A 19,308-nucleotide genomic window follows, 5' to 3' on the forward strand; every position below is an offset into this window, starting at 1 on the left:
CTCCCCACTCTCTTTCCTTTCCTCTCCGATGAATAAGGAAGGGGGGCCGAATTGGGGAGGAACCCCAAGTAGGATTTGGCTTACTAGGGGCGCCCCCTTGGCAGCTCCCTCTCCCTCCCACCTATATATATGAGGGGGGATGCGCCTAGAACACTGTAACACCCCCAGTGTCATGCTACAGTAATCCTCTGTTAATGGTCCATGTCATCATGTTACTGTTGCTAATCTTCACTTGATCCAAATCACAATTCTAATTCAAATCCAATCTAAAGTCAAAAATTCATATTTGCCAGACGTGAAATCTAAAATGTTCATCTCGTGCCAAATAATTCATCACAAATATTGGTGGTGAACCAACATTTTTGCAAAATGTCTAACTGCCCTAAACTGGTTAAACAATGGCTAAAACAAATAGATTTAATGCCTTTTTAAATTATAAAAGTGGCAAACTATTTCAAAAGCCTCTCAATCCTTTTTGGCAGTGCCAACTAGTGCAATGTAATTATGTGGCCAAGTCCCCCATTTTACAGAATCCTTTTGGACACCTCAAATGTTGCAAAGCATTTTCTGTAAAAAGAGAAAAGAAATAGAAATGCAAAAAAGGGGGAAAAGGAACCCCCCTGGGCCTAAGGACATAGAGACAGGCCCAGCCGGCCAGGCCCAGCTCCCCTCCCCGGTTGCTCTCCCCTCCCTCCTGTTCCCCCGGTGCGTGCCGCTACAGGGGAATGTCCCCGCCCGACCACCTCGTCGGCGCCGACGCCGGGAGGGGATAAGGACGCCCCGACGCCTCGACCCCCTCGCCTCCCACTCGCCCACTTGCCACTACCCTCTCCCTCGTCGCTCGCTCTCCCCTCTGTTCTCCACCTCACCGAACATAGCCGTCTCCGCTCCACTCCGGTCACGCGGCCACCGGCGTCCCCGTGCCTCCTCTTGGTGACCAGAAGCTCCGCCGACAACCGGTACTCCCTCTCCGACCACGAGCTCGAGCTCGGCGCCACCTCACGGACTGGATCGACACCGCCTTCCCCGTTCAGTCGCTGCCGTCTTCCTCCACTCCGGCCAGCTCTGCTCCTCCTAATCCATTAGCCGGCCTCCATGAGCCGCTCGGTGAGCCTCCGCGTTGCTCCCTTCCCTCTCTTTCACGTTCTTAGCGCGCTCGGTCACCGTCCCCGCGAAGCTGGGCTCCGTCGTCTGCCATGGCCGGCGAGCTCGTCGCTGCCGAGCCCCGTAGCTTCTTCTATTGATGCGTGCGTGCTTGTGGCCTTGCGTAGATGCCGCCTGGGGCTATGCCCTGTTCGATCTCGCCGCAAGAACCTATTCCATCGTGCCCGAACGATGGCCGCCACCCAACTCAACATGGCCGATGACTCCAGCCTCCTTAGCTCCGGCTACTGCCACCCGATGACACGCCGCATCGCCCGCGTCCGAAGGAGACAGACCGCGCCCGCTCACTTCTTGCCTCGCTCGCCGCTCGCCATGGCCGCCCCTGACCTCCACCACCGCCAATGCCTGCGCGCGTCGTCGTGCGTCCACCGAGCTTTATCGCCGTCGTTGCTGATGTTTTTCTCCTCACCGACCTCCCCCGCTCACGCAGTTGCCCCCGGTCGGCGCGCCACGGCGAGCCCGATCGGACGCGCCTGCCCGCGCAGCGAACGGCTGCCGGAATACGCAGGCCGGAGTTCCTCTCCCGCCGCGCCGGAGTTAGCCGCCGGCGTGGCCGGCTTAACTAACTCTAACCCAACCCTTAATCCCCAATGACAGCCGGGCCCCACGCGTTTAATTATTTGCTAATAAAAAATGTTTTGTTTAAATAAATAACTGACAGGTGGGGCTCGCATCTTTACTATTTAGTGGATGAGATCCGCTGAGTCCGCATGCTGAGTCAGCACCAGTGCCCACCAGTCAGCCTCTGGTTGACTAGTCTGTTGACCCAGTCAACAGGGCCCACCAATCAACCCATGTGTGCTAGCTGGGTACAATTCCGGGTGCACGTAGCACTTTGTCTTTTTATTTTCAAGTTAATAGAATCTTCAGATTGTATGTCTAAAACTTTGAAAAATCGTAGAAAATAAACGTAGCTCGGATGAAAATGCTTTCTATATGAAAGTTGCTCAGAATGATGAGACAAATCCGAATACGTGTTCCGTTTACCTGTTAGATGCCTCTAACTATCTGAACATGGAACTTTCCCCCCTTTGGTCATCTATTTGACACAGGTCCGGAACCGGGAAAACATTCCCGGTTGAATTCCCCCTTCACCTTTATTGTGTAGCCATACATTAGGTCACACCCGGCATAGCAAATTGCCATGTTATGCTTTGTGATGCTATGTTTACTTTATATTTATTGTTTCTTCCCCTCTTCTCTTTGATAGACCCCGAGACCAATGTTGCCCCTGTGATCGACTACGTAGACGATGAACCCTCCTTGCCAGAGCAACCAGGCAAGCCCCCCTTTGATCATCCCGATATCGCTCAATCCATTCTCTCATGCTTGCATTAGATTTTTCTACTGTTCTTGTTTGCTCCTATTCTGATGCATAGCCTGCTTTTGTAACCTACTTATTGTTACCCTACCTGCTTATCCTAAACTAATTAGTATAGGTTGGTTAGTGATCCATCAGTGACCCCCACCTTGTCCTTGTTGCCCTGCTTCATCATTGAAGACCCGATCAACGGGATCGAAGACCAGGCCCCGACACCGCACATCTCTTCCCCTTAGTTGCTCGACACTACTGGGTTACTATCGAGTGCTGAGGGTGAGACCTCATCAGCACTTCAGATGTTAACTCAGTAGTGTAGTTATTCGGTCGTGGTCATCGAGGGTGATTTCCTCCTTAACCACTTCCGATACGACTCTGTCATGCAACCCCTCAAGTGTGGACCTTGAGGGTGGTTCCTCTTCCATCCACCTTGATGATTACATCGAGTGGAATCCGTCGGGGATGACTCCTCAGGTTTTCCCCTTGGTCATAGACACACGGTTACTATGGTTACTATGACTTTACATTGAACCATGTTACTAAAGATGGGTCGGCCCTGAGGGGTACCCGCGCGAGCATATTTGCGAGTGATGAGGAGTCTGGTTGACCTGGGAGGGGCCCACGAGATACTTACGAGGCGTGGTCGGGCATTCCTAGCCTTGCCGCAAGTCCTCGAAACGGGGTAACGGGGTCACATATTTCGTGAGTCTCTGCTTGTTACCGCGCATTCCTAATCCACTATGATTTGGATATTTGATCCGAGGGGCCTCTGGCCTGATAGCACTAACCATCACGTGGGCATAGTATGGGCATTCTGCGTCGTATACATCAGCTGAAGCTTAATAGACGTCGGCGACTGAGCGCCGCGCGCCGGGTTGGACTGCGTACGTGCAGGAGTTCCCGGGGCGATGGCCCATGACCCCTGGGGGCATAGGTTTAGTCATGCGTGTTGACCTCTCTATTAAGCCTAGGTCGTGTTGTGGTGTATTGTTTGGCCGAGACCGGGCATGACCTAGGAAAGTGTGTCCGGACGAAGTTAATCAAGCGGGGTGGGTAAGTTGGTGCACCCCTGCAGGGAAGAAAACACCTATCGATAGCCTGTCCTGTGGTAACGAACACTTGGAGTTGTATCCCGATCGATACAACTAGAACTGGATACTTGTGATGAGAATTGGATTGTGATGAGAAATGGATAGTATGGCTCTGGGATTTCTTTCTCGTAGGGAGTCAAGAAAGGATCTCTGGCCGAGGTTGATAACACTACTACTACTTTACTTTATGCTACTCTACTCCCTCTTGTTTGCTGCAAGATGGGGTTTCCAGAAGATGCTAGTCTTCGATACGACTAGCTTCTCCCCCTCTTATTCTGGCATTCTACAGTTAGTCCACATATATTACCCCTTTTATTGATACCGATGCATAAGTAGTGTAGATCCTTGCTTGCGAGTACATTGGATGAGTACTCATGGTTGCTTTGCTACCCCTTTTCCCCCTTCTTTCTTCTTTATGGTTGTTACAACCACATGGTGGAGTCCAGGAGCCAGATGCCACCTTTGACGACTGCTACTACCCCGAGGGTGCCTACTCCACGTGATGGACGCCGACGACCAGGAGTAGTTAGGAGGCTCCCAGGCAATAGGCCTTGCCTTTTCGATCGATGTTGCTTTTGTGCTAGCCTTCTTAAGGAAAACTTGTTTAACTCATGTATGTACTCAGATATTGTTGCTTCCGCTGACTCGTTTGTATTCGAGCTGATGTATTCGAGCCCTCGAGACCCCTGGCTTGTAATATAAAGCTTGTATTATTTTAATTTGTGTCTAGAGTTGTGTTGTGATATCTTCCCGTGAGTCCTTGATCTTAACCGTACACATTTGCGTGTATGATTAGTGTACGATTGAATCAAGGGTGTCACAAGTTGGTATCAGAGCCGACTGTCTGTAGGTAGCCCCCTTTCCAACTCCTTGGCCGAGTTGAGTCTAGTCACTGAAAAACTTTTACTAACATTGGCTGTGTGTCTTGGCCCACGCCGCCATTGGGTGGTATTAGGATATTTTACTCCTCGTCTATACTCTGGGACTCTGATCTCTCTTCTATTCGGGTTAATGATTTTGCTAACCCTGACTCTAGGATCTCATAACCACTTCCACCCGGAGAGCCCCTCCATTCCAGGTGATCACTTGCTTCACCAGAAGACTTCAAAGTTACTCTCCGATGTTCTCCCAAGAACATGTGCTCATCGCTTTTGCAATTCCCTTCCACCGTCAACCCCTATGAATAACTACATACACCTATCGTTCTTACATCATATTCCAGTTGCTCTTGTTATTACAAGATGCCCTGAAATACTCTCCGTTGCCTCGAGAATCCTTTGAGCTTACTGCCTTGCAGTTCTTTACCACATGAATACCCCTATGGATAATTCCTCGAACTTATCGATTATTCGCTCATCCCTAGTTGTTCTTGTGTTTCACAAAATTCTTCGAAATACTATTCGATCTTCTCAAAATCCTTAGTAGCCTATTGCTCTTGTTCTTCCTTACCTGCTTGCATTTTGGTTAATTCCATATGTCTAGCAATATTCATTAAAATCCTTTGTGATTGTCGTCCTTACCCTGTCGATTCAACATGTGTGTGAATGCACGCAATCATCAGTTGTTCCCTGGAAATTGTTCTTCCAGCTCAGACGTCATTCCGGACATGAGCTTGTTCTCGGCAAATCAAACCTTGATTCATTGCCCATCTAATCCTATTCAACATACTCGTACTTAATCATAGTATCTGATTTTGATACACCGATTTGGGTATTGTAATTCCTTTGTATTGAAGCTTTGAAGTTATCCGGCTATATCTATAATCCGATGCCTTTGCATTCTTTCTTCTTCTGGGTGAGTATCAATATTCACATCAGATCTTGTATGGACCACCATATCCTTGGTTGGATTATTATCCGACAATGTCCTTCATATTCCTTAAACTTGTGAGTTTTGAACTCATACATAATGCCTTGGGTAAATTCTATCATCTGCTTTTGTCAACCATGCTCTGCTTTCGAGCTGGTATATTTTAATCCTAAAGTTAGTGGTATATGTTCCTAAGATACCCCTACGGGTCGAACCTATGCCTTCCCTAATCCGTGTGAACTCGAAAGAGATGTGAGTCATACTCTTCTGGTGCTTCACCAGATAATCTTTCGCACTACAAATTCTTCGAAAACGAGGAGTGAATGAAAGGTTATGCATTGAAGAAGTGGAAGTCGACCTTGAACCTTTGTGTTCATGCCCATGGACCCGATGTAGAACTTATCATGGAAGTTGCTCGTAAAAATAATTACCCCTTGTTATAAGTTCATCTGGTATCGGTGAATTGATCCTTCGCAACCGTGGTTCCGACCATGATCGTTCTTCTTTGGTCCCTGCTACGTCTCGAGCTTGCATTGGTTTTCCCCCAAGAGTAGGGGGTGATGCAGCACAGTAGCGTAAGTATTTCCCTCAGTTTTTGAGAACCAAGGTATCAATCCAGTAGGAGGTCACGCGCAAGTCCCTCGTACCTGCACAAAACGATAGCAACTCGCAACCAACGCTTAGGGGTTGTCAATCCCTTCACGGTCACTTACGAGAGTGAGATCTGATAGAGATAATATTTTTTGTATTTTTGGTATAAAGATGCAAAGTAAAAAGTAAAAGGCAAAGCAAGTAAATAAAGTGATGGAGATTGATATAATGAGAATAGACCCGGGGGCCATAGGTTTCACTAGTGGCTTCTCTCAAGAGCATAAGTATTCTATGGTGGGTGAACAAATTACTGTTGAGCAATTGATAGAATTGAGCATAGTTATGAGGTTATCTAGGTATGATCATGTATATAGGCATCACGTCCGAGACAAGTAGATCGAAACGATTCTGCATCTACTACTATTACTCCACTCATCGACCGCTATCCAGCATGCATCTAGAGTATTAAGTTAAAAACAGAGTAACGCCTTAAGCAAGATGACATGATGTAGAGGAATAAATTCATGCAATATGATAAATAACCCATCTTGTTATCCTCGATGGCAACAATACAATACATGCCTTGCAACTCTTTCTGTCACTGAGTAAGGACACCGCAAGATTGAACCCAAAGCCATGCACTTCTCCCATTGCAAGAACTACCAATCTAGTTGGCCAAACCAAACGGATAATTCGAAGAGACTTGCAAAGATAACTCAATCATACATAAAAGAATTCAGAGAAGATTCAAATATTATTCATAGATAAGTTGGATCATAAACCCACAATTCATCGTTCTCAACAAACACACCGCAAAAAGAAGATTACATCGAATAGATCTCCACGAGAGAGGGGGAGAACATTGTATTGAGATCCAAAAAGAGAGAAGAAGCCATCTAGCTACTAGCTATGGACCCGAAGGTCTGAAGTAAACTACTCACACTTCATCGGAGGGGCTATGGTGTTGATGTAGAAGCCCTCCATGGTGGATGCCCTCTCTGGCGGAGCTCCGGAACAGGCCCCAAGATGGGATCTCGTGGATACAGAAGGTTGCGGCGGTGGAATTAGGTTTTTTGCTCCTGTTCTGATCGTTCCGGGATACGTAGGTATATATAGGAGGAAGGAGTACGTCGGTGGAGCTCCGAGGGGCCCACGAGGTAGGGGGGCGCGCCCAGGGGGGAGGGCGCGCCCTCCACCCTCATGACCGCCTCGTGGCTTTCTTGACGGAGGGTCCAAGTCTCCTGGGTCTTATCTGATGAGAAAATCACATTCCTAAAGGTTTCATTCCATTTGATATTCTGTTTCTTCGAAATACTGAAAAAGGCAAAAAACAGCAATTCTGGGCTGGGCCTTCGGTTAATAGGTTAGTCCCAAAAATAATATAAAAGTGGAAAATAAAGCCCAATATAGTCCAAAACAGTAGATAAAGTAGCATGGAGCAATCAAAAATTATAGATACGTTGGAGACGTATCAGGCATCCCCAAGCTTAATTCCTGCTCGTCCTCGAGTAGGTAAATGATAAAAAGAAGAATTTTTGATGCGGAGTGATACTTTGGCATAATTTCAATGTAAATCTTCTTAATCATGGCATGAATGTTCAGATCCGAAAGATTCAAGATAAAAGTTCATATTGACATAAAAATAACAATACTTCAAGCATACTAATCAAACAATTATGTCATCTCAAAATAACATGGCCAAAGAAAGTTCATCCCTACAAAATCATATAGTTAGGCTATGCTTCATTTTCGTCACACAAAGATGTTCCCAACTTCTATACCCCCAATGACAAGCCAAGCAATTGTTTCATACTCAAACAATCTCAAACTCTTTCAACCTTCACGCAATACATGAGCGCGAGCCATGGATATAGCACTATGTGTGGAATAGAATATGATGATGGGGATTGTGTGGAGAAGACAAAAAAGAAGAAAGTCTCATATTGACGAGGATAATCAACGGACTATGGAGATGCCCATCAATTGATGTCAACATGAGGAGTAGGGATTGCCATGCAACGGATGCACTAGAGCTATGAATGCTCAACAAAAGAAAACTAGTGGGTGTGCATCCAACTCGCTTGCTCACGAAGACCTAGGGCATTTTGAGGAAGCCCATCATTGGAATATACAAGCCAAGTTCTATAATGAAAAATTCCCACTAGTATAAACAAGACAATTTATGAGACTCACTATATGAAAAACATGGTGCTACTTTGAAGCACAAATATATGAGACTCACTACATGAAGAACAAGGTGCTATTTTGAAGCACAAGTGTGGTAAAAGGATAGTAACATTGCCCCTTCTCTCTTTTTCTCTCATTTTTTTTGGGCCTTCTCTTTTTTTTATTGGCCTTTCACTTCTTCTTTTTTATTTCGTCCAGAGCCTCATCCCGACTAGTGGGGGAATCATAGTCTCCATCATCCTTTTCCTCACTAGGGCAATGCTCTAATAATGATGATCATCACACTTTTATTTTTCTTACAACTCGATATTACAACTCGACATCTGTAACAAAGATATGACTCTATATGAATGCCTCCAGCGGTGTACCGGGATGGTGCAATGAATCAAGAGTGACATGTATGAAAAATAATGCATGGTGGCTTTGCCACAAATACGATGTCAACTACATGATCATGCAATGGCAATACGACAAAAGTAAAGTATGTCATGATGAACGGAACGGTGGAAAGTTGCATGGCAATATATCTCGGAATGGCTATGGAAATGCCATAATAGGTAGGTATGGTGGCTGTTTTGAGGAAGATATAAGGAGGTTTATGTGTGAAAGAGCGTATCATATCACGGGGTTTGGATGCACCGGTGAAGTTTGCACCAACTCTCAATGTGAGAAAGGCAATGCACGGTACCGAAGAGGCTAGCAATGGCGGAAAGGTAAAAGTGCGTATAATCCATGGACTCAACATTAATCAAAAGAACTCATATACTTATTGCAAAAATTTAGAAGTCATCAAAAATCAAGTACTATGCACATGCTCCTGGGGGGATAGATTGGTAGGAAAAGACCATCGCTCATCCCCGACCGCCACTCATAAGGATGCACAAGCCAGGTACACTTCATGTTTCAAATTTGTTACACAACTTTAACCATACGTGCATGCTACGGGACTTGCCAACTTCAACACAAGTATTTATCAAATTCACAACTATTCAATTAGCACGACTTTGATATTATCACCTCCATATCTCAAAACAATTATCAAGCATCAAACTTAATTTAATTCACTCAAAAAGAAAGTTTCACATATCTTGAACACCAAGTATATTAACATTAAGCAAATTACCATGCTATTAGCGACTCTCAAAATAATCTAAGTGAAGCATGAGAGATCAAGTTTCTTTAAAACAAATCCACCACCGTGCTCTAAAAGATCTAAGTGAAGCACTAGAGCAAAAATTATCACGCTCAAAAGATATAAGTGAAGCACATAGAGCAAAACTATCAAGCTCAAAAGATATAAGTGAAGCACATAGAGTATTCTAACAAATTTCAATTCATGTATGGTTCTCTCAAAAGGTGTGTACAGCAAGGATGATTGTGGTAGACTAACAAGCAAAGACGCAAATAATACAAGACGCTCCAAGCAAAACACATATCATGTTGGTGAATAAAAATATAGCTCCAAGTAAATTACCGATGGAAGTGGACGAAAGAGGGGATGCCTTCCGGGGCATCCCCAAGCTTTGACTTTTTGGTGTCCTTGGATTATCTTGGCGGTGCCATGGGCATCCCCAAGCTTAGTCTCTTGCCACTCCTTGTTCCATAGTCCATCAAAAGAATTCACCCAAAACATGAAAACTTCACAACACAAAACTCAACAGAAATCTCGTGAGCTCCGTTAGAGAAAGAAAACAAAAGACTACTTCAAGGTACTGTAATGAACTCATTATTTATTTATATTGGTGTTAAACATACTGTATTCCAACTTCTCTATGGTTTATAAACTAATTTACTAGCCATAGATTCATCAAAATAAGCAAACAACACACGAAAAACAGAATCTGTCAAAAACAGAACAGTCTGTAGTAATCTGTAACTAACACAAACTTCTGGAACTCTAAAAATTTTACCAAAATAGGAAGTCCTGGAAAATTTGTTTATTGATCAGAAGCAAAAAGAATCAACACAAAATCACTCTCCAGTAAAAAATGGCAGCTAATCTCGTGAGTGCTAAAATTTCTGTTTTTCAGCAGAATCAAATCAACTATCATCGTAGGTTATCCTATAGGTCCTACTTGGCACAAACACTAATTAAAACATAAAACCACATCCATACAGAAGGTAGATGGATTATTTATTCCTAAACAGAATAAAAAACAAAAAACACAAAATAAAATTGGGTTGCCTCCCAACAAGCGCTATCGTTTAACGCCCCTAGCTAGGCATTGAGATTATGATGATGCTCACATGAAAGATAGGAATTGAAGCACAAAGAGAGCATCATAAAACATGTGACAAACACACTTAAGTCTAGCATACTTCCTATGAATAGGCATCTTGTAAGCAAACAAATTATCAAGGCAAGCAAAAACTAGCATATGCAAGGAAGAACAAAGAGATGATAGCAATCTCAACATGAAGAGAGGTAATTTAGTAACATGAAAACTTCTACAACCATATTTTCCTCTCTCAAAATAATTACATGTAGGATCATAAGCAAATTCAACAATATATCTATCACAAAACATATTCTTAACACGATCCACATGTATGCAAAGTTGACACTCTTCCAAAATAGTGGGATTAACATTAACTAAAGTCATGACCTCTCCAAACCCACTTTTATCAAAAACTTCATAAGATTGAACATTATCCAAATATGTGGGATCTAAAGTTGACACTCTTCCAAACCCACCTTCAATATTATTGCAAACACTATTATCAATCTCATATTCATCATGGGGATTAAATAAATTTTCAAGATCATAAGAAGAATTACCCCAATCATGATCATTGCAACAAGTAGAGGACATAACAAAACTAGCATCCCCAAGCTTAGGGTTTTGCATCTTATTAGCAAAATTGACAAAAAAAGATTTTATAATAAAATCATTCCAATCATGCTTTTTATTCAAAGATCTATCGTGAGTCACTTCACGGATTTCAGGCAAAACCTTATAAAGATAATCTAGTGCATCTAAATTACTAGGAATTGGTTCATCATAATTGGATCCCTTAAAAAGATTGGCAAGCGGATCAAGATCCACGGACTTTTAGCGAGCGAAGATGCAAGCAAAAAGAAGGTACAAGCAAACATAAGATCGAACGAAAGAAGGGCGAATAAAACGGCAAGGGTGAAGTGGGGGAGAGGAAAACGAGAGGCAAATGGCAAATAATGTAATGCGAGAGATAGGGATTGTGATGAGTACTTGGTATGTTGACTTTTGCGTAAGCCTCCCCGGCAACGGCGCCAGAAATCCTTCTTGCTATGTCTCGAGCTTGCATTGGTTTTCCCCGAAGAGGAGGGGTGATGCAGCACAGTAGCGTAAGTATTTCCCTCAGTTTTTGAGAACCAAGGTATCAATCCAGTAGGAGGTCACGCGCAAGTCCCTCGTACCTTCACAAAACGATAGCAACTCGCAACCAACGCTTAGGGGTTGTCAATCCCTTCACGGTCACTTACGAGAGTGAGATCTGATAGAGATAATATTTTTGGTATTTTTGGTATAAAGATGCAAAGTAAAAAGTAAAAGGCAAAGCAAGTAAATAAAGTGATGGAGATTGATATAATGAGAATAGACCCGGGGGCCATAGGTTTCACTAGTGGCTTCTCTCAAGAGCATAAGTATTCTACGGTGGGTGAACAAATTACTGTTGAGCAATTGATAGAATTGAGCATAGTTATGAGGTTATCTAGGTATGATCATGTATATAGGCATCACGTCCGAGACAAGTAGATCGAAACGATTCTGCATCTACTACTATTACTCCACTCATCGACCGCTATCCAGCATGCATCTAGAATATTAAGTTAAAAACAGAGTAACGCCTTAAGCAAGATGACATGATGTAGAGGAATAAATTCATGCAATATGATAAATACCCCATCTTGTTATCCTCGATGGCAACAATACAATACGTGCCTTGCAACTCTTTCTGTCACTGAGTAAGGACACCGCAAGATTGAACCCAAAGCCATGCACTTCTCCCATTGCAAGAACTACCAATCTAGTTGGCCAAACCAAACGGATAATTCGAAGAGACTTGCAAAGATAACTCAATCATACATAAAAGAATTCAGAGAAGATTCAAATATTATTCATAGATAAGTTGGATCATAAACCCACAATTCATCGGTCTCAACAAACACACCGCAAAAAGAAGATTACATCGAATAGATCTCCACGAGAGAGGGGGAGAACATTGTATTGAGATCCAAAAAGAGAGAAGAAGCCATCTAGCTACTAGCTATGGACCCAAAGGTCTGAAGTAAACTACTCACACTTCATCGGAGGGGCTATGGTGTTGATGTAGAAGCCCTCCGTGGTGGATGCCCTCTCCGGTGGAGCTCCGGAACAGGCCCCAAGATGGGATCTCGTGGATACAGAAGGTTGCGGTGGTGGAATTAGGTTTTTTGCTCCTGTTCTAATCGTTCCGGGATACGTAGGTATATATAGGAGGAAGGAGTACGTCGGTGGAGCTCCGAGGGGCCCACGAGGTAGGGGGCGCGCCCACGGGGGAGGGCGCGCCCTCCACCCTCGTGACCGCCTCGTGGCTTTCTTGACGGAGGGTCCAAGTCTCATGGGTCTTATCTGATGAGAAAATCACGTTCCCGAAGGTTTCATTCCGTTTGGACTCCGTTTGATATTCTGTTTCTTCAAAATACTGAAAAGGCAAAAAAAACAGTAATTCTGGGCTGGGCCTCCAGTTAATAGGTTAGTCCCAAAATAATATAAAAGTGGAAAATAAAGACCAATACAGTCCAAAACAGTAGATAAAGTAGCATGGAGCAATCAAAAATTATAGATACGTTGGAGACGTATCAATCCCATTTCTTGGACAAGTTAAATCACTTGTCTTCTGCAGGTCAATACGCCTGCCTGATGTCTACTACACAACCATCTTCTTGTAGAAGTTGTTGGGCCTCCAAGTGCAGAGATTTGTAGGACAGTAGCAAATATCCCTCAAGTGGATGACCTAAGGTTTATGAATCCGTGGGAGGCGTAGGATGAAGATGGTCTCTCTCAAACAACCCTGCAACCAAATAACAAAGAGTCTCTTGTGTCCCCAACACACCCAATACAATGGTAAATTGTATAGGTGCACTAGTTCGGCGAAGAGATGGTGATACAAGTGCAATATGGATAGTAGATATAGCTTTTTGTGATCTGAAAATATAAAAACAGCAAGGTAACAAGTGATAAAAGTGAGCGTAAACGGTATTGCAATGGTAGGAAACAAGGCCTAAGGTTCATACTTTCACTAGTGCAAGTTCGCTCAACAATAATAACATAATTGGATCATATATCTATCCCTCAAAATGCAACAAGGAGTCACTCCAAAGCCACTAATAGCGGAGAACAAATGAAGAGATTATGGTAGGGTATGAAACCACCTCAAAGTTATCCTTTCTACTCGATCTATTCAAGAGTCCGTAGTAAAATAACACGAAGCTATTCTTTCTGTTCAATCTATCATAGAGTTCGTACTAGAATAACACCTTAAGACACAAATCAACCAAAACCCTAATGTCACCTAGATACTCCATTGTCACCTCAAGTATCCGTGGGCATGATTATACGATATGCATCACACAATCTCAGATTCATCTATTCAACCAACACAAATTACTTCAAAGAGTGCCCCAAAGTTTCTACTGGAGAGTCAAGATGAAAACGTGTGCCAACCCCTATGCATAGGTTCATGGGCGGAACCCGCAAGTTGATCACCAAAACATACATCAAGTGGATCACGTGATATCCCATTGTCACCACAGATAAGCACGGCAAGACATACATCAAGTGTTCTCAAATCCTTAAAGACTCAATCCGATAAGATAACTTCAAAGGGAAAACTCAATCCATTACAAGAGAGTAGAGGGGGAGAAACATCATAAGATCCAACAATAATAGCAAAGCTCGCGATACATCAAGATCGTGCCACCTCAAGAACACGAGAGAGAGATATCAAACACATAGCTACCGGTACATACGCTCAGCCCCGAGGGTGAACTACTCCCTCCTCGTCATGGAGAGCGCCAGGATGATGAAGATGGCCTCCGGTGATGGATTCCCCCTCCGGCATGGTGCCAGAACGGGCTCCCGAGAGGTTTTTGGTGGCTACAGAGGCTTGCGGCAGCGGAACTCCCGATCTATTATTCGCTTCGATGTTTTTAGGGTATATGGGAATATATAGGCGAAAGAAGTCGGTCGGGGGAGCCTCGGGGGGCCCAAGAGACAGGGGCGCGCCCAGTAGGGGGGCACGCCCCCCACCCTCGTGGCCACCTCGAAGCTTCCTTGACTTCAACTCCAAGTCTCATGGATTGCTTCCGTTCCAAAAATAACGCTCCCAAAGGTTTCATTCTGTTTGGACTCCGTTTGGTATTTCCTTTTCTTCGAAACTCTGAATAGGCAAGAAAACAACAATATGGGCTGGGCCTCCGGTTAATAGGTTAGTCCCAAAAATAATATAAAAGTGTATAATAAAGCCCATAAACATTCAAAATAGATAATAAAATAGCATGAATGCTTCATAAATTATAGATACATTGGAGACGTATCAGCACCCCCAAGCTTAATTCCTGCTCGTCCTCGAGTAGGTAAATGATAAAAGAAAGAATTTCTGATGTGTGAATGCTAGAAGGTGCACAAGTTTGATCAATGATAATTTCAATCACCTTTTCTAGCATCATTATATGTCATAACTGTAGTTCATCTCAAATAACTTCTCAAGATCAAGTAACAAGCTATTCACATGTTGAAGCATAGACCATAAACTTTCTTGAAAATTAGCAAACTTCATTCTCAGTCATCAAACAATTACAATTCATCTTATTTTCAGGAAGGGTCTATGTCAGAGCTTTAATTTAGCAAACTCCACATACTCAACTATCATATAATCTTCTACAATTGCTAACACTCATGCAATACTTATGGTTATGGAGTTTTATTCGGACACTGAGAAAGATAGGGGCTTATAGTGTTGCCTCCCAACGTATTCACCTTTGGGTGATGTCAACAATAATAGTTCATGCTAACTTACATCCAATTGGATATATATATCAGGATCTTTCCAACACGAGGTGCTTGCCAAAGGATAAAATGAAAAAGGGAAAGGTGAAGATCACCTTGACTCTTGCATAAAGTAAAAGACATAAAGTAAAAGATAGACCCTTCGCAGAGGGAAGCAGAGGTTGTCATGTGCTTTTAGGGTTGGATGCACAAAATCTTAATGCAAAAGAACGTCACTTTATATTGCCACTTGTGATATGAACCTTTATTATGTAGTCCATCGCTTTTATTACTTCCATATCACACGATCGTATAAAGCTTATTTTCTCCGCACTAATAAGTCATACATATTTAGAGAGCAATTTTTATTGCTTGCAACATGACAACTTACTTGAAGGATCTTACTCAATCCATAGGTAGGTATGGTGGACTCTCATGGCAAAAACTGGGTTTAAGGATATTTGGAAGCACAAGTAGTATCTCTACTTGGTGCAAGGAATTTTGGCTATCATGTGGGGGAAAGGCAAGCTCAACATGTTTGAATTATCCATGACAATATACTTTAACTGAGATGTGAGAAAACATAACCCATTACGTTGTCTTCCTTGTCCAACATCAACTCTTTAGCATGTCATACTTAATGAGTGCTCACAATTACAAAAGATGTCTGAGATAGTATATTTATATGTGAAATCTCTCTTCCTTCAATATTCTTTCATGAATTGTTCAAATGACCAATACAATGCTTGCTAACGTTCAATAAATTTACAACCTCTACTTCTTAGATGTGAAGTCATTACTCCCCATGGGATAAGCAAATGAGACATATATAATTTCAGATTTATGACATTCAACTCATTCAACCATTTACTCACAGGATATAAGTGAAGCACACGAGTAAATAAAAAACTACTCCAACAAGATATAAGTGAAGATCAATGAGTAGTCAAATAATTATGTAACTATGTGAAGACTCTCTCTCATTTAAGAATTTCAGATCTTGGTACTTTATTCAAACAGCAAGCAAAACAAAATAAAATGACTTTGCAAGGATGGCACAACTCATGGGAAGAAGCAAAAACTTAGGCTCAACCGATACTAACCGATAGTTGTTGAAGAAGAAAGGTGGGATGCCTAACGGGGCATCCCCAAGCATAGATGCTTGAGACTTCTTGGAATATTATCTTGGGGTGCCTTGGGCATCCCCAAGCTTGAGCTTTTGTGTCACCTTAATTCCTCTCATATCATGGTTTCTCTATTTCTCAAAAACTTCATCCACATAAAACTCAACAAGAACTCGTGAGATAAGTTAGTATAAACCAATGCAAAACCTTATCATTTTCTACTGTAAAAAATCACAAAAATTATTATTCAACATTTCATACTAGATGTCTCTGCATATTTAATACTCCTATCCTCAAATAGAATCATTAAACAAGCAATCATATGCAAACAATGCAACCATAACAGCAATCTTCCAAAATAGTATAGTCTGTAAAGAATGCAAGATTCATCATACTTCCCTAACTCCAAAAATTATGAGAAAAATAACTCACTGTAGAAGATTTATCATAGCTCACTATGCAAAAAGTTTCAAAATTATATCATTCTCTGACATTTCTAGGGAATTTTTGCAACAGCGGTAAAATTTATGTTTTCAAACAGCAACATGTATACTAGCAAAATAAGCATGGTAAAGGCTATCCTTGGCATTTTTATTGAAAATATAGATGCAAAAAAATATTCTAAATAACATCAAGCAAATACTAACAAAAGAAAATGACACTCCAAGCAAAACACATATCATGTGGTGAATAAAAATATAGCTCCAAGTAAAGTTACCGATGAATGAAGACGAAAGAGGGCCGGGGATGCCTTCCGGGGCATCCCCAAGCTTAGGATCTTGGTTGTTCTTGAATATTACCTTGGGGTGCCTTGGGCATCCCCAAGCTTAGGCTCTTTCCACTCCTTATTCCATAGTCCATCGAATCTTTACCCAAAACTTGAAAACTTCACAACACAAAAACTCAACAGAAAACTCGTAAGCTCCGTTAGTATAAGAAAATAAAACCACCACTTAGGTACTATAGTGAACTCATTCTAAATTCATACTGGTGTAATATCTATATTTTCGTTGCTTACGAGTTTAATAATACTTCGATCCATTCCTAGCCTAATCGGCTATATCATTATCGGGGTAAATTTTAACTATGCTACCTGGTCCTTCCCGGAGCACAATTTTCGACGATGAGCTAAACTTACGTCGATCTTCCTCGTCATATCATTTCACCTTGAACAGCAAACCTGATTCCGAGATTGTGTCATATTCGTGGTTCCGATAACCTTCCGCCTCAAAATTCCTTTGACTTGATGTCATCGCCGATCGATTACATCTTCATGAAACCTCTCGTCAAATTTGTCATGATCATCATCAACATTCTGAGCTCTTCCAAGATATCAATTGAATTCATGGTGAGAAATGTCATCCTTGCCTCTTGATGATTTGTGTCAACATCGACAACATTCTTGCCTTCCCCCCCCCCCCAACACAATTTTGTTCATATCATTTTGGAATTACATCCTTTTGACCTGTCGATGGATTGCTGCTAAACCCATCGGCCACATCCTCATCTTTCAATGATGAAATTGTACGAGCGATTCTCGCAGTTCCCGCGGGATCCTTTGTGAATTCAAAAGTCTGACTTTTACCTGATGACCATGTCAATGATATCCTGAAGCATGTTTGTGGTACTCCGATCGTCAATAAGAACATTGGAAGCGCACTGCAAATGTTTCTTGATCGATTATCCATACCCTATTCTATGGGTAATATCATGATTCTTCCCTCGCCCCCTTTATCTAAATGCTTTTGAACTTGCTGCCATATCATGTATATCCTGCTCCGCTTCCCCTTGGGAAGGATATACTCCCAATTCTGGTGTGTAAACACATTTTCCTTTCCATTGGTCTGATTAATCCGATAATTTCATTTTTCTTTCCATTGGTTTGTTTAACCTTCTTGTGATCTATATGATATAAGCAAAAATAATTCCCTGCTTATAAAACACCTCGATGTACAACCTTGTCAGTGAGACCCTGTTACTATTGTTGATGACATTTCGGTAACCACCGATGGACGTGAACCTTGCCGATTGGTCCGCCTTGTTCAACGAGCAGGAATATGGTTCTCTTCGTCCCTCGCCCTTGGTACCAACGTGATTGCCAACATAACTAACAGACTATCCTCCGACAAAGCTTGCTATCATAACCGTGTAAAATGTCACCGCTCTTTCTAATTTTAACCCACATGGTGGGCCCATAACCCACAATTCCATAGGATCGAAGCCTAACTCTCCTATACAACCTTGATGACGAAGTATCTTATGCTCTTGGCTTTGTATGTTATCACGAGACACCCTCCGAGAGATGATCTATTCCCGATGCTCTGAACCCCTTCTCACACACTGTTCAGGTATCGATCGTTTGTCCATTCGCTTGAAACTTCTTATTGTACCTTCCTATTTTGCTCTCGACGTTTTCTTAATTTCAACTGGAGAGATACTTCTATCATATTCCCTGCATTATTCACAAGACAATTAACCCTATAAGGGTCAGTTCACCCGAAGTTACTCTTTACTTCCCCACTTAAATCTCGGGACGAGATTTCTGGTAGTGGAGGAGATTTGTAACACCCCCAGTGTCATGCTACAGTAACCCTCTGTTAATGGTGCCATGTCATCATGTTACTGTTGCTAATATTCACTTGATCCAAATCACAATTCTAATTCAAATCCAATCTAAAGTCAAAAATTCTTATTTGTCAGACGTAAAATCTAAAATGTTCATCTTGTGCCAAATAATTCATCACAAATATTGGTGGTGAACCAACTTTTTTGCAAAATGTCTAAGTGCCCTAAAATGGTTAAACAATGGCTAAAACAAATAGATTTAATGCCTTTTTAAATTATAAAAGTGGCAAACTATTTCAAAAGCCTCTCAATCCTTTTTGGCAGTGCCAACTAGTGCAATGTAATTATGTGGCCAAGTCCCCCATTTTACAGAATCCTTTTGGACTGCTCAAATGTTGCTAAGCATTTTCTGTAAAAAGAGAAAGAAATAGAAATTCAAAAAAGGGGAA

The sequence above is a fragment of the Triticum dicoccoides genome, chromosome 7B (assembly GCF_002162155.2).
Source record: "Triticum dicoccoides isolate Atlit2015 ecotype Zavitan chromosome 7B, WEW_v2.0, whole genome shotgun sequence".
Classification (NCBI taxonomy): domain Eukaryota; kingdom Viridiplantae; phylum Streptophyta; class Magnoliopsida; order Poales; family Poaceae; genus Triticum; species Triticum dicoccoides.